Source organism: Echinops telfairi, unplaced genomic scaffold (assembly GCF_000313985.2).
Source record: "Echinops telfairi isolate 266 unplaced genomic scaffold, ASM31398v2 ScPeMD7_3533;HRSCAF=4204_0, whole genome shotgun sequence".
NCBI lineage: Eukaryota > Metazoa > Chordata > Mammalia > Afrosoricida > Tenrecidae > Echinops > Echinops telfairi.
In genome coordinates this window covers 83,571,154-83,586,866 of record NW_022107431.1, presented here as the reverse complement: position 1 = coordinate 83,586,866, position 15,713 = coordinate 83,571,154, and positions in this window count along the sequence as shown.

Sequence of the window (15,713 nt, the reverse complement as noted above, 5' to 3'; positions counted from 1 at the left end):
AACCAGTTAAAAATTTAAATCATATTTGTAAAGGCTTTCTTCTTAACAACAGGAAGATGCGTTTGCCAAGAGAAAATGAACTCAAACACTAGAAAATCTGGGTTTGATTCAAAACTAACCCACAATTTTTAAAAGGGTTGTAAACTTGGTGAGTGAAACGAGTTTAGTTTCCATATACTGCATATCCATATGTCATGTTGATATTTCATGTGCACATTCTTATCTCACACATGCCGATGTGTAGTATTAACATTTGGGAGGTCTGAGGCAGCTGGCAAGTTAGGTTGGAACAGGGTGCTAATGAGGTGAAGATTCCAGGATCCGTCTTCCTGAGGATGGGATGTCACTTCTTTTAAGTCAACCACTTCCTACTAATGAGCTCAGTTGCCCTGAACTACTCTGCTTCAATCCAACGTTGTATGAAGGCCAGAAAATTGCCACTAGTGCACTCAGTGCTGGAGCTACTGAGGGGACTATAACATGGTCCCATTCCCTGGTCCCAAGGAGCTCAGCATCTACCAAGAGAAGTAGATAGGGAAGCATACAGTGAATAGGGAAGTGATTCAGGGGCAAAGGTGGGATTTACCAATGATGAAAGTTTCCAATAAACCAATTCACTGCCGTTGAGTCAATTCGGACCCATAGCAACTACCCTTGTGGGTTTCCAAGAGTATAATTCTTTACAGAAGTAGAAAGCCTCATCTTTCTCCTGCAGAATAGCTGGTGGTTTTTAACTGTTGTCCTTGTGGGTAGCAGCCCAATGTGTAATCCACTACAGCCACTATGGCTCTATATTGAGGATTAGGGAAGACTTTGAGGAAGATTTTCTTCATCTCTCAAGCTTCTGAAGATCTCCCGGGCAAACATAGATCGTCCTTTCTCCAAAGTCCCAAGCCAGTTTGCTGTCAAACTGATTGTAGCTCATAGCTACCTCATGTGTGTCAAGGTAGAACTGTGTTCCATAGCATCTTTCAATGAATGGCTTTCCTTTGGTTTGGTTTTCATTGTAAGGGTCCATAAAGATTCTCTCTCTCTCACTGCTATGGAGTCCGTGTAGACTCACAGTCACCCTATAGGACAGTGTAGAACTGCCCATCTTTCTCCTGCAGAGCTGCTGGTAGTTTGGAATTGCTGACCTTGCAGTTAGCAGCCCAATGAGTAAGCACTACATTGGCAGGACCCCTGGGGAAGTAGATTCTTGTTGTTGTTAGGTGCCATCAAGTCAGTTCTAACCCTGGAGACCCTATGCATAACAGAACCAAACACTGTCTGGTCCTGCTCCATCCTTACAATTACTCCAATGCTTGAGCCCATTGTTGCAGTCACTGTGCTGATCCACCTCCTTGGGGGTCTTCCTCTTTTTCACTGTCCTTCTACTTTAGAAGTATGATGTCCTTCTCCAGGGACTGGTTTCTCCTGAAAACATGTCCAAAGTACATGAGACAAATCTCACCATTCTTGCCTCCAAGGAGCATTCTGTCTGTACTCCTTCCAAGACAGATTAGTTTGTTCTTTGGGTAGTCCATGGTACTTCCAATATTCTTTTCTAGTAGCATAATTCAACCACATTTATTCATTCTTCATTCTTCCTTATTCAATGTCCAAGTTTCACATACACCCGAGGCAATGGAAAATACCATGGCTTGGGTCAGGTGCACCTTAGGCGTCTAATATCTTGCTTTTTCAACACTCACTCTAAAGAGGTCTTGTGCTGCATATTTATCAAATGCAGCACATTGTTTGATCTCTTGAATGCTTCCATGGACATTAATTGTGGATCCATGCAAGACAAAGTCCTCGACAACTTCAATCTTTCCTGCAGACTTTATCATGATATTACCTATTGAGGTGGCATAGTAGTTATGGACTGGACTATGATCCTCAAAGTCAATAGTTCAAAACCACCAGGAGCTCCTCAGGAGAAAGACAGTCTTTCTATACTTGAAGTTACAGTCTCAAACTCATAGAGGAAATTTTACCCTGTCTTACGGGGTCTCTATGAGTCAGTATTGACTCAATGGTGGTGAATTTGGGTTGGCTTTTTGGTTATCAATTGCTCCAGTTGTGATGATTTTGTTTTTTTTTTGGTTTTTTTTTAACAATGATTGAAATCCACACGGAAGGCTCCAATTCTACATCTTCATCAGCAAGGGCTTTCGGTTCTCCTCACTTTCAACAAGCAAGGTTGTGTCATTTGCATATCATCGGTGGTTAATAAGGCTGATGGTGAATTCTTCTTCATAGAATCTAACGTCACTGATTATTTTCACTGCATAGCTTGAGTAAATATGGCGAGAGGATATAATCCTGATGCACACCTTTCCTGATTTTAAATCTATACTATTCCTTGCTATGTTCACACAACTACCTCTTGATCCATGTACAAAATCCTCATAAGCGCAAGTAAGTGTTCCTCTTAAGGCTATCCATAGTTTGTTAGGATCCATGAGGTGGAATGTTGTTGGATAGTCAACAAAGCTCAGTAAACATCTTTCTGGTATTCTATGCTTTCAGCCAAGATCCACCTGACATCAGCAAGGATATCCTTTGTTCCAAGTCCTCTTCTGAATTTGGTCTGAACCTCTAGCAGGTTGCTGTCAAGGTACTGCTGCAGTCATTATTGGATGATCTTTGGCAACATTTTGTTTGCATGTGATATTAATAATATTGTTCTATAATTTGAGCATTCTGTTAGATTACCTTTCATTGAAATGGGTACAAATATGGATCTCTTCCAGTCAGTTGGTCAAGTAGCTGTCTTCCAAATTTCTTGTCGATGAGTAAGTGCTTCCAGTGTTTCATCAGCTTGTGGATACATTCCAATTGCTATTTTATCAATTCCTGGAGGCTTGTTTTTGACTAATGCCCTCAGTCCAGCTTGGACTTCTTCATTCAGCACCATTGGCTCTTGCTAATATGCAACTTCCTAAAATGGTGGAATGTTGACAAGTTCTTTTCAGTTCTCTGTGACTCTGTATATTTTTTCATGTCCTTTTAGTAATTCCTGTATCATTCAATATTTTGCTCATAGAACCTTCTAATATTGCAACTTGGGGCTTGAATTTTTTCTTGATGCTGAGCGTGTTTTTCCTTTTGGGCTTTCTAACAGAATGTGCAAGCAATCAAACTATATCATTGATATCACACACAGTAAAATTTTGCTCAAGATCATCCAACAATGGTTGTATCAGTGCATTGATAAGAAAGTGCCAGAAGTTCCGGCTGGAAACAGAAGAAGATGTGGAACAAGGGATATCATTACTGATGTCAAATGGATCTTTGCTCAAAGTAGAGAATACCAGAAAGATGTTTACTTGTGTTTCATTGACCATGCAAAGGCATTTCCTTGTGTTGACCTTAATAAAGTGGATAACATTGAGAAGAAGGGGAATTCCAGAACACTTCATTGTGCTCATTCAGAAGATGTACATGGAGATTAAAAAAACAGTTGTGAGAACATAACAAGGGAATACTGCATGGTATACAATTACGACAGATGTGTGTCAGGGTATACTCTCACCACACTGTTCAGTCTGCATGCTGAACAAATCATCAGAGAAGCTGGATTATATGGTGAAGAGTGTGGCATCAGGATTGGAGGAAGGCTTACTAACAACAGGACACAACCCTGCTTTTGAAAGTGAGGTGGACTTGAAACACTCACTGAAGAAGACCATGGACCGTAGCCTTCAGTATGGATTGCAGCTCAAAGTAAGGAGGGAAGAATCCTCACAACTGGACCAATAGGTAACATCATGATAAATGGCCAAAAAGTTGAATTTATCAAGAACTTTGAATTACTTGGATCCACAATCCAAGCACATTAATGCATCAGTCAAGAGATCAAGAGATGTATTACATTATGTAAATCACTGCACAAGACCTCTTTAGAGTATTAAAGAGCAAGGATATTACTTTGAGGACTAAGGTCTGTCTGACTCAAGCCAAGGTATTCTTCACTGCATCATGCGTATGTGAAAGCTGGACATGGAATAAGGAAGACTGTGGAATTGATACATTTGAATTGTACTGCTGGAGAAGAAACTGAAAGTACCAGGGACTGCTACAAGGACAAATCAATCTGTATCGGAAGAAATAAAGCCAGAGTGCTTTTTAGAGGCAAGGACAGCAAGACTGTGTCTTACATACTTTGGACATAATGTCAGGAGATGTCAGGCCCTAGAGAAGGACATCATGTTTAGTAAAGCGGAAGGGCACAGAGGTCCTCAACAAGATCGATGGACCAAAGAAGGCTGATCAAAGGGTCCAGGCATCGGAACAATTCTGAGCATAGTGCAGGGCCAGGCAGTGTTTTGTTCTGTTGGGCATAGATAGGGTCACTATGGGTCAGAGCCAACTCAATGGCACCTAAGAACAGCCACAGCCCCCCATTGTGGGCACTTAAGAAAATCTGGTGGATAAATGACAAGGGTTATTCAGGATTATTGACAGGACTTCTGTGCACAGTGGTTATGTGTTGGACTGTTAAGCCAGGAGTTTGAAACCTCGAGCTGCTTCATACGAGAAACACGATGCTTTCTACTCTCATAAAGTTACTGTCTCAGAAACTCACAGGGCCAGTTCTACTCTCTCCTATAGGGTTGCTATGAGTCTTCATCAACTTGATGGTAGTGTAGTGGTGAGGATGGAGAGGAGAAAGGAGAGCAGCCAAGCAATGGCTAGTAGACAAAGTCAGTGAAGAAGGAAAGTGATGGTACGAACAGGAAGGAGTCCTTCATGACATTAACCTTCTCTGGGAAGCTGGTTGGTTTGATGGTGTTCTCAGTGAGTGTGCACAATGCAGGGGAAGTATAGGGCTGCTCCTTTAGGACAGGGGAAACCGAGAAGTGTAATGTGGTAGTTACATATTCTGGTGTCAGTTTGGGACTTGGGGGGATTAAGAGTGAAGGGGTGGAGTCTAGTTTGTCAATCAGGTCATAGCCAATGAAGCCGCTGGGTGGGCATGGCCTTCTCTTGAGAATTCTGGAAATTCCTGGATTTCCTGCTTGGAGGCAGGAGAGACACTCTGTCTCCTCACTTCCTGAGAGACACTCTATTGACAAGATACATGGCACTACACTGATAGACCCCGTGCCCTGGGACCTGGAGGAGCCATGTGGAGACCCCTACCAGCACTGAGATGCTTACAACGCCACTGGATCCAAAGACTTTCTACCCACTTGCCTGTGATCATCCTGCACTTGGCATCATTGCATGTGTTTCATGAGTCTGAAGAGGACTTTATCTATTGGTATCAGACATATGGGCTAATATCGGACTTATGGACTTGATCTGGACTGGTCTGGGATGTTTTCTCAATATTTAACTGCTTTTATATATAAACCTCTTTCTTATACACACATGAGTTTCTATGGATTGGTTTCTCTAGTCTACCCAGACTAACACATTGAATTTAAGCAATAATGCATTGCAGTTGTTTGTGTGACATCCATAGCAATAAAAAAAAATGTCCAATGTCAATAAGTGGTGAGCATAATAACTCTCAGGAGTAACTGATTAAAATACAGGTAAAGCAGGTAGAGGGAGAAGAGACAGGAATGGAGCTGGCAATCATTAAGGGTTCCCAATCTTTGAGAGGTGGACAGAGAAAGTTGACCCAAGCAACATTCTGAGCAAGATCGAGAGATGGAGGTGAGCCAAGAGAAAGTGGTGCCAGAGGAACTCAGGGAGGAGTGTACAGGTAGCGATTTGTGTTAAAGTCCCCAGAAGACCAGGGAAAGAAGGGCCCGAAGAGAGCCCACTGGCCTTTCCAGTAGAAGGTGATGGCTGACTTTAAGTATAGTTTGTTGGGAGGGACCAGTGCATAGGTATACTGGTATTCTAGTATGAATACATTTGACTCACCTTCATATACTTTAAAAATAATCATTTTACTGGGGCCTCATACAGCTCTGATCCCAATCCATCCATCCATCCATTGTGTCAAGCACATTTGTACATAGGTTGCCATCCTCATTTTCAAAACATTTTCTTTCTACTTGAGCCCTTGTTATCAGTTCATTGCCACCACCACTCAGCCTCCCTCCCTCATGAACCCTTGATAATTTATAATTGTTGTTCCCATGTCTTACATTTCATATACTTTTAGAATCATATTTCGGGTATAAAATGTCAGGAGTGGCATATGTCTTTGTGTGACAAATATACAAAAGAATGGTGTGTACAAGTAGAGAGAGGCAGAGGTGATTCAGTGGCAGAATTCTCAACTTCTGTGCATTCCCAGCTAATAACCTCAAACAGAGCCACCACTGCTCTGCTCATGGAGACTTACTTGGAGACGTGCTTCCCATAACCAGCCAGTGGAAACCCTCTGATGGCCCATCTAGTCTAATCTGTGACCAATAGTGGTGATAGTTCAGGTCCAGGTAGTGATTTACTCTCTTGTGCATGGGAGTGTCCTAAGTCAGGACAGGCCTAATGCAGGCAACAGTAGGAACACAGGTGAGGAGGATGTCTAGAAATACTAAAGGCATTGGAGGAGGATGGATACAGAGCTTAAAGTTTAATTGCAGCCGTAGAATCAGGGAAATTTAGGTTGTAAACTGGACTCAGAGAAATAGAGGGGTGCCAGAAATCATTTGCTGATTACCCACTCTTGGGGACTACATTACCATATCTTCAGGACCCCATGGCAACAGCTCTATATTTCAGTCTCTTCTTCAGATCCTTCCATCTGGGACCTACATCAGAGGCGTTAATCAACCAGGTTCAAACTCCATTTCCGCTGGATGGTCTTGATTGTTCAGCTGATAGACACATTTTTTCTTGAATGAGATTTTTAGATGCTAAGAGTCTCTGGATGGGTTGTTCATGAAAGTATGTTGACACACTATAAAATGAATACAGTCGAAGACCACAGTGGAGAATGGAAGAGATAAAAGTTCCCTGGCCTGTATGTGTGTAATATCTTCATGATGTGTCAGAAAAAGTCACCCTTCATTTTCTCAGTTGAGAATCAGTAGCAGTAACAATGATTTGACTTTAAAGCTCAAACAGAATAATTTAGGGAGTGTCAACCATAGGAAATTATGGATTGAATCAGAGAGTTAGATTCCTCAGTGGAAGCTGCAGGTGGGTCAAACAATTCGTTTGAGCTTGGTCTGGAGGATTAAAGGAAGCAATTCCAGTTTCTGAGGCACTGAAACATGTAAGCCGTGTGTGATTCAAAGATGTCCACCATATGGATTTGAATGGATCAGTTTTCAGAGAACAGTGACATCAGAGAGAAATTCTTCACTTCTGAAACCTCCGAGTCCAGGAAGCAGGCAAGCTTAAAATGCCTGAAATTAATTTTCTTGCTTTTATGATTTTTTAGCTAGTGTTTTCACTTTAGTACTGATACCCAGAAGCAGTTACTCAAAGGATGGATTTAGGAAAAAAAAGAAAATCACATCAAACAAGCAAATGACACAATGTATTTCCTTGGAAAACTGGTATATGAGTTTCAAAAATTGCTGAATTGTGTCGAGTTCAAATGATCAGGATTAAATTTGAAAGAAAATGTTTTGAAAATGAGGATGGCAACCTATGTACAAATGTGCTTGACACAATGGATGGATGTATGGATTGCGATCAGAGCTGTATGAGGCCCCAGTAAAATGATTATTTTTTAAGTATATTCAAGTCAACTTGAAGCTCTATTCAAAATTATTATAAAGCTGAAGTGTGCATTTAAATTAGCTGTAGGATGAGACAGAGTGATAACATCTCGAATTAAAAGCATATAAACATTTTTGTTTGCCCTTTTGTCCTTGAGATGCTTTGAGATTTTGATAATTCTTAAAATTGAACTTAGCTTATCTGTTTTTCAGCTATTGCTATTATATATTTAAGATCTTCTCACCTTTGGTAGCATAGCACAATAATGCAAATGCCAATCAATTTCTTTTTATAGCTAAGTATCTCATCTTCTATGCAGTAGACCCTAGTTCAGCAGTTCTCAACCTGTGGATCGTGACCCCTTTGGGAGTCAAACCACCCTTTCACAGGGGTCACCTAAGACCATTGGAAAACACATATTTCTGGTGGTCTTGGGAACCGAGACACCGCTCCTCTATCTGTCTTCAGTGGGTCTGCCCACGTGCAGATTTGCCCACATATGAGTACCCAGCGTGATGACATTATTGCTCCAGCTCCATCACATACACCCTATACAAATACCGGTGTATGAGACAGAGTTGTTACCATAATGTACTTATGCAGACGAGTCACACATGTGTAGAGAGCAGCTACTGAGTAGAGAGCAGCTACTGTGTAGAAAGCAGCTACTGTGCAGAAAGCAGCTGCTGTGTTGAAAGCAGCTACTGTGTTGAAAGCAGCAGTATTGGAGGTAAAACAACACTTTATGAATTATAATTACTGGGTAAATGTAAAACACTGTACTGTAAAATCATCAACTACTGCAAAAATATCTGTACCATGGGAACTTAATCTGGATGCTGATCAGTCTTTTATATTCAGCTGTGGTCGATATGAATACTGCCCCCTTGTGATCGTAACAGGCATGTAAAAAAAATAGAATGGTAAATCCTAGGAAACTTGAACTGTATTGACTGAACTATGCTATGTATCATCCTTTGTATTATTAAAGTTATTGTTATATGTTATTTTCATTAGCAAACCATCCATGACAATGGATCGTGTAGAGAAGCTCATTACGAAAGAAAATGTAGTGAAGATTTTTTACAATATGGTTTTACCTCAATAATTACAGCAGGAATTGAGAAACCATAATGTGTTATTTGTTGTGAAGTTCTATCAGCTGAATCTATGAAGCCAAACAAACTAAAATGCCATTTTGATAGCAAGCATCTGAGCTTTGCTGGCAAGGATACCAATCATTTTAGAAGCACAGCTGATGGACTCAAGAAAGCCAGATCGGTGCAAAGTACCACAAACAACACGTAGCAGCCATTGAAGCTTCATATTTGGTGGCACTCAGAATTGCCAGAGCTATGAAACCTCACACCATCGTTGAGGACTTACTGTTGCCAGCGGCCAAAAACATTGTTCAAGTTATGATCGGAGACAAAATTTATTACAAAATCGAGTGCAATTTCCTTATATAACAACCCTGTCTTCAGAAGAATAGATGACATGTCTGCTGATGTTCTTGATCAGGTAACCCAGGAAATTAAATCTTCTCCACTTCCAATATTTAGCATCCAGCTTGATGAATCCACAGACATTGCAAACTGTTCTCAGTTACTGGTTTATGTGAGGTATATTAATGATGGTGACTTTAAGGATGAGTTTCATTTTTGCAAACCTCTTGAAATAACAATCACTGCATGTCATGTATTTAACACAGTTGGTCCATTTCTGAAAGAGCATAAGATCTCTTGGGAGAAGGTTTGTGGTGTTTGCACAGATGGTGCTCCAGCTCTGCTAGGATGTTGATCTGGATTTCAATGATTGGTACTGAATGAGTCTCCAAAATTCATCGGAAATTACTGTATGGTTCATCGGCAAATATTAGTGATGAAGACACTGCCACAAGAGTTATAAGAGTAATGAAAAGTGTCATAAGTTCTGTCAATTTTGTAAAGGCGAGCGCACTTTAAAGTCAACTGTTTTCACAACTGTGCAATGAGTTGGATGCGCCAAATAATGCTCTGCTGTTATGAGATGGTTGTCGAGCGGAAAAGTGAGATGGTTGTCGAGAGGTGAAGTGAAGTGAGATGGTTGTCGAGAGGGAAAGTTTTAAAACATGTTTCTGAGCTTAGTGATGAACTCAAGACGTTTTTTCATCAGAAAGCAAGACCACTGTTTGAATCACTGAGTGAACTGCAGAAAATAGCTTACTTGGTTGCCATCTTTGCCATCTTGAATGAGTTAAATTTATCACTGCAAGGACCAAATCCAGCATGCCTCGATTTGTCTGAAAAGGTCCGATCATTCCAATTGAAACTTCAGCTTTGGCAAACAAAATTGGATGAAAATAAATTTACATGTTGCCTACCTTATCTGCTTTCTTTGAGGAACATGACATTGAACCAGACAAAAGGATTACAACGATAATTTCTGTGAAAGAACACTTGCACATGCTTGTAGACAAAATTTCATTATACTTTCCAAATCTACCTGACACCCCATTTGCACTTGCCAGGAGCCCATTCACAGTCAAAGTTGAAGATGTTCCTAAGACAACACACGAGGAGTTCATTGAGCTTATTAACAGCGATGCAACGAAAACTGATTTCTCTACGCTGCCAGTTACAGAATTCTGGATCAAGTGTTTGCAGTCACATCCTATTCTGTCTGAGCCTGTGCTGCACCTTCTTCTTCCGTTCCCAACAGCATATCTTTGTGAAACAGGGTTTTCCCGCTTGTTGGTTATCAAGTCTAAATGCAGAAGTAGACTTCTTGTGGAAAATGATCTTTGTTGTGCTCTTGCAAAGACTGCCCAGAAAATTTCTGATCTGGTGAGAAAAAAGCTATCTCAACCTTCACACTGACATTGGCTTTTTACGCATACTGTCCCAAAATGTAGCAATGGCATTTGTTGTTGTCATATTAAGACTGTTACCCATGCTACACCATGCTTCAAGACAAAGTTTAATTTATTTGTCATTAGAAATAGATATTTCACAATATATAATTACATATTGTTTTTGTGATTAAACAATGCTTCAAGTATGTTAAATTTGTAACAATGAAAATACATCCTGCTGGGGCTCTGATGGCTGAGTAGTTAAGGCGTGGGCCTCTGAAATACATCCTGCACTTCAGATATTTACACGATGATTCATAACAGTAGCAAAATTACAGTGATGAAGTAGCAACAATAATAGCTTTTGGTTGGGGAGCACCACCACATGAGGGACTGTAGTAAAAGGGTCGCGGCCTTAGGAAGGTTGAGAACCACTGCCTTAGTCAGTCCCCTAGTCAATGCACCTTGTGTGCAGCTACCACCCGTCTGCCAATGGAGGCTTGTGTATTGCTATGATGCTGGAAGCGTTCCAGCAGCACTTTTAGATTACAATAGACAAGGAAGAAAGTGCTGGATATTTCTTCTGAAAAATCAGCCAAAGGGAAAATCAACCTATGCATCACCATGACTCAATCTCATTGTGTCCTATTGGCCACAAATTAGCAGCCAACTCACTAGATGCTAACAAAACCAACACATTTTAGAGTATCAAAAGGAAATGTATGCATCACCTAATTCATTTATCTCAATTTCATGAAGACATCTCCGGCTAGAGGAGTGAAAGGCCATTCCTATGGGCATAGAGTGGTCTGGTCACAAAGGTGGGCCTCAAAGACAAGTTTTGACTCTTCCAGCACAGGGAATCCCATGTCCGCTCCTCTCTCTTTCCAGGCCTCTGGAGTCTCCCTCTGCCTCCTCCCAGCTGGGTTCTCAAGCAAAGGTTGGAGTGAAGGATCGATGAGTGCAGATGATGAGTACTGAAAGGCATGGGATTTGCCAGAAATCAAAGCCAACTTCAGATGACTTTTGAATTTTAAATTGGTTTTAGGTGGCCAATATTTCTCTTTTCCACTTCAAGAAAAACTAATGAAGAATGACCAGTTTCTGGGGAGTCGAGTCTGACCCAGGCCAACCTGAAATATGTCAGAGAACTGTGTCCCGCGAGTCCTTCAGGGGTTAAATTTTCAGTAGTTCTCCCTCCTTTCTTCCCAGGGGACTCTGAACAGACCAGCATCCCCACCCGTTCAGGTCATAGCAGAGCACATCAACCATCTACCACCTGGAGAACAGAGTCAGTCATTGCTCGAGGGTCTCAGACCAGACTGTGACAGAACAACCATCATCATCACTTCTCTTTATAGATAGCAGGAACCTTTGCTGGGTTAAGCTTTTCTATATAAAATGCTTTGCATTTGGAAAGACAAGTTTTTCATTAGAAAATCATTATTTTCAACTCTGTATGTGAAGAGTATTCAATATTGTGGAAGTAGAAAGATATGTAGATTGGTCCCTGTTCTCAAACACCTCACTATAAGGTGAATATGTACTTCTTCAATGAGTAAACCAAAAAAAAATCCTAGACTGCCAGTTAGTGGTGGCTGCAAGTTCTTCTTTCTGCATTTACTGGAATGAGCAATCCGAAGAGTCTAAGTGGGAAAAGGCCTCATTGGGGTTTCCCGTTGGCACCCTAGAAGGAAGCATGCATTATTCAGACAATACGATAACCTTCTTCCAGCAAGAAGAAACGAGTTTAGTGCCTCAAAGTGGTTCACAACTAAAGTTCCTGAGAAAAAAAGAAATTTAGGCAAGCCTGAAATTGAATCCTAAGGGGCTAGTCTCTCTAATCATTTCATAGTTTTGGAAGAAAAGAAAAACAACCTTTGTTGCCTGGGATGTCTGTGGTTGCCTTTGCTCAAGGTGTTGTTGCTTCCACTGCTGCACTCTGACTTTTCTTGCCTCTACGGTCCCAGGATAAAATTAAAATTTTACTTAGGAATATTCGGTGCAACATTTCCCATAAAAGCTTGCTTCCGTTCATTGCGGTGTTTCCCCTCACTGCTTCCTGTGGGAGCCTGAGTGGGCTGGCTTCCCTTGACCAAATTTGTGCTCCAAAGAGCCCATTTTCCTTAGTGATACTGGTTAGCTAGCACCAGCACCATCGGAGCAGAGAGCAAGAACCTGATTTTAAAATCAGCTCAGCTTTTCAGAAAATGAAGAGATATAATTGTTCAAAGAGCTCTAGATGTAGGTGGGTAGGGACCAAGACTTTCTTTCCCCTATATTCACATAGAAATATACTTAAGGAAATAAGGACAAATAGCAGACATGGACAAGTCGAGTGGTTTTAAAAGGGACATAGTTGTGGGACGGTGAAGGTTAAGCTTTATGACAACGCTGTAAAGTTAGAGTCGTGGTAGGCCTGGAGTTTTAGTTTGATCAAGGATAGTTCTAATTGTATTAAAATGAAATGATTTGTTGGAGTTCCTTGGTTCCCTCCCCATACTGACTTAGCAAACATGTCCCTTTTAGAAAGAAAGGTTTAGCTGTTGCAACCACCCTAGTCATTCCCACAGGCACACGCAGCAGTAGAACGAAGGCAATGCCGTGGGGGAAGGAACCAGTTGGGAGGAGTTCTCAGAGGGGTCACTGTCTGTTTTGCTCTGTTCTTGGATCATCACTACTACAGATGGGGCTTTCTTGGAAGCTATGCCATCAAGAACTGGCCCAGGAGCCAAGCCTCCCCATCACGCCATCAGAACACACCTGTGAACTCACTGTCCCCTGCCTCGGGGCAGCGTCAGGAAACACTGTCCTCATCGAAACCCTTCAGGGGAAACCATCCTGAGAAAGCCCAGCAGTGGAGTCAGAGGCAGACATTTGCGTGTGTCTTTTCTTTTCTTTCCAGGGCTGATCCCAAATGTTTAAAGTAAGAGACTCTCAAAGTCAGGAAGCTGGTCAGACGTCCAAACTATGTGGTGACGCTGAGGCCCCTGTGAACCGGAAACAGACATTTATTGTATTCCCTTCCAGCTCAATTGGTTCCAAATAGCTACCAGTGATGCTGAGAGGAGTTGGCTGTGGGCCCAAAGTTTAACCTGCGCAGTAGCAATGTACCGCGCAAGAAGGTCACTTAAAAAAAAAAAGTTTCTTGGTTTGTTTGTTTTTACCATTTACTATTACTGGAAGTATGATGTTGGCACTTTTACAGGAGGCTGGAAAAGGGAGAGGGAAGAGGAAAAAGTAAGACTGTTTTTAATTCATCAAACTGTTGCTGATTTAGGAATAATAAACACGAGTCTGTTTCCTTGATTATTTTATAAATAGCAAATATTTGGGCAAGGAATCTGATAAGTGCACGGGCTATAGGACTTGTTTATCCAAATGATGCGCCAGTAAAAAACAAGCATCCCCCCCAAAAAAAACCCCAACTCTCAAGTATGTCTGTGAGAGTCTTCAGTCTGGTTCCGAAGGTCCTTAGTCATCATTTCCCTCATCTTTTAAACTTTTGATCAAAGAAACACAGGGGCCTCTGAGGGGAAAGACTGGTTCCATTATGCACAAGGCAATAAGGTAGTGCCCTTCCCAGCAGTTAATAGGCAGGAATGTTGTAAAATACCATGTGGTTTTCAAATACCAAGGAGGAAGTTTTCTGGTTTATAGCCTTCCTAGTCATCTCGATGGGCTCCTGATTTGCTCAGGCATTGCTGACTAGTTCCATGTTCAACCGAGTGACTTGGGCTGAAGATCTGCTACCCGCCGTAGACTGGACCGCTGCCTGGTGCTTAGCTAGCAGGGCTCCCAAAGCCACGAGTCTCAGGCTCTTGCTTGTGCTCCAGACCCAACTCAGAATTCTGGGATTTCCACAGTGCCGAGTTCCTGTAAGAGCCTCCCGATTTAAGTCACTAACCCAAACATGCAGCACATTGCGTTTCAATGAGCAGCACACGTCCAAGGAGGGGAGGAGGGGAAATATAAACTGTGGTCACCGCATTCTTCTAATATTTGAAAATTAAAATGGAAACATCTTGTTCATTTGATTTTCTGGGAACTTGAGCATGGGTAAACTCCTTTGCAGTTCTTGCAAGTGTTGATTGTTAAAATTAGTCAATTACCATTGGAAGAGTATTAAAGGATGCTCTATTTTTTCCCCTGTTTGTTCAACAAAAAATTTTTTTTCAGCATCTACCATGGCCATTCGTGTCCCTGCAAGGTGGTGTCAGGGGTTTGCATTGGACGATGAGCCTCCCCAGCAGCACTACCAATGAAAGAACGGGCTAGAAGCTTGCCTCAGAGGGTTTTCCAGGTTGTAAATTTTAACTGAAGCCAACTGCCACTTCATTCTCCCATGGAGCAGTTAGTGGGTTCAAACTACTAACCTTTTGGGTTAGCAGTTGAGCACTTAATTCCTTGTCCCACTTGGGCCACACAGGCTCCTGCCCATGAAGATAACAGCCAAGAACCCCCTGTGGGGCAGTTCTGTCCTGTCACATGCAGCGCTTCCAGGAGTTGGAATCCAAGGGACGGTCAAGAGGTTTGGTTTGCTTGGGGTCATGGCCATGGCAAATGGGGCAGGGCCTGGCTCAATGACTCATCCAGCATGGAAAGCTCCCATGATGGGGATCGTATTTCTCTCAAGGTGAAGGACACCTTCACTGTGGAAAGGGGGAAATGCAAATGAACCATTCACCTCCCCAGGACCAACATGAGTCTTCCATTCCTCGTGATTAGTTTAGTAGTGTCTAACTTCCAGAAGTTAGAAGTAATCAGAGCCCACTTCTCAACCATCTTCTACCTGGCCATCCTAGGCTCCCGGGTCCCCAGTGAAGTTCTCAGTGCTGTTTGCTTTGGTGTTGGAGTGGAAGGGATGTTCTTTCTGGTTTGGGGACTCACTGTGACTGTAGTCACACAGCAGAGATATCCTGTAAATCTTTGAGACAGCATGAACCGGTCTTAGTGTGGTCAATTTTCTCAGAATTCTTCCGTAATGGGCATGGTGAAGCTAGTGCCCATCCTAAATCAAGAAGCTATCTTCTTTCATTTGCCTCAGGATCTTTGAGTTATTTGTACGTCCGTAAACTTTGGGCTGTTCAAACCCACCAGCAGCTCCACCAAGAATAATGACATTGTTTGCTCCCATAAAGAATCACATCTCAGAAATCGTAGGGAGCCGTTCTACTCTGTTCTGTAGCGTTACTATGAGTCAGAACCAATCTCATGGCAGTGGGTTTAAACCAAATTGAAGGTCCTAGGAACTCAAGGA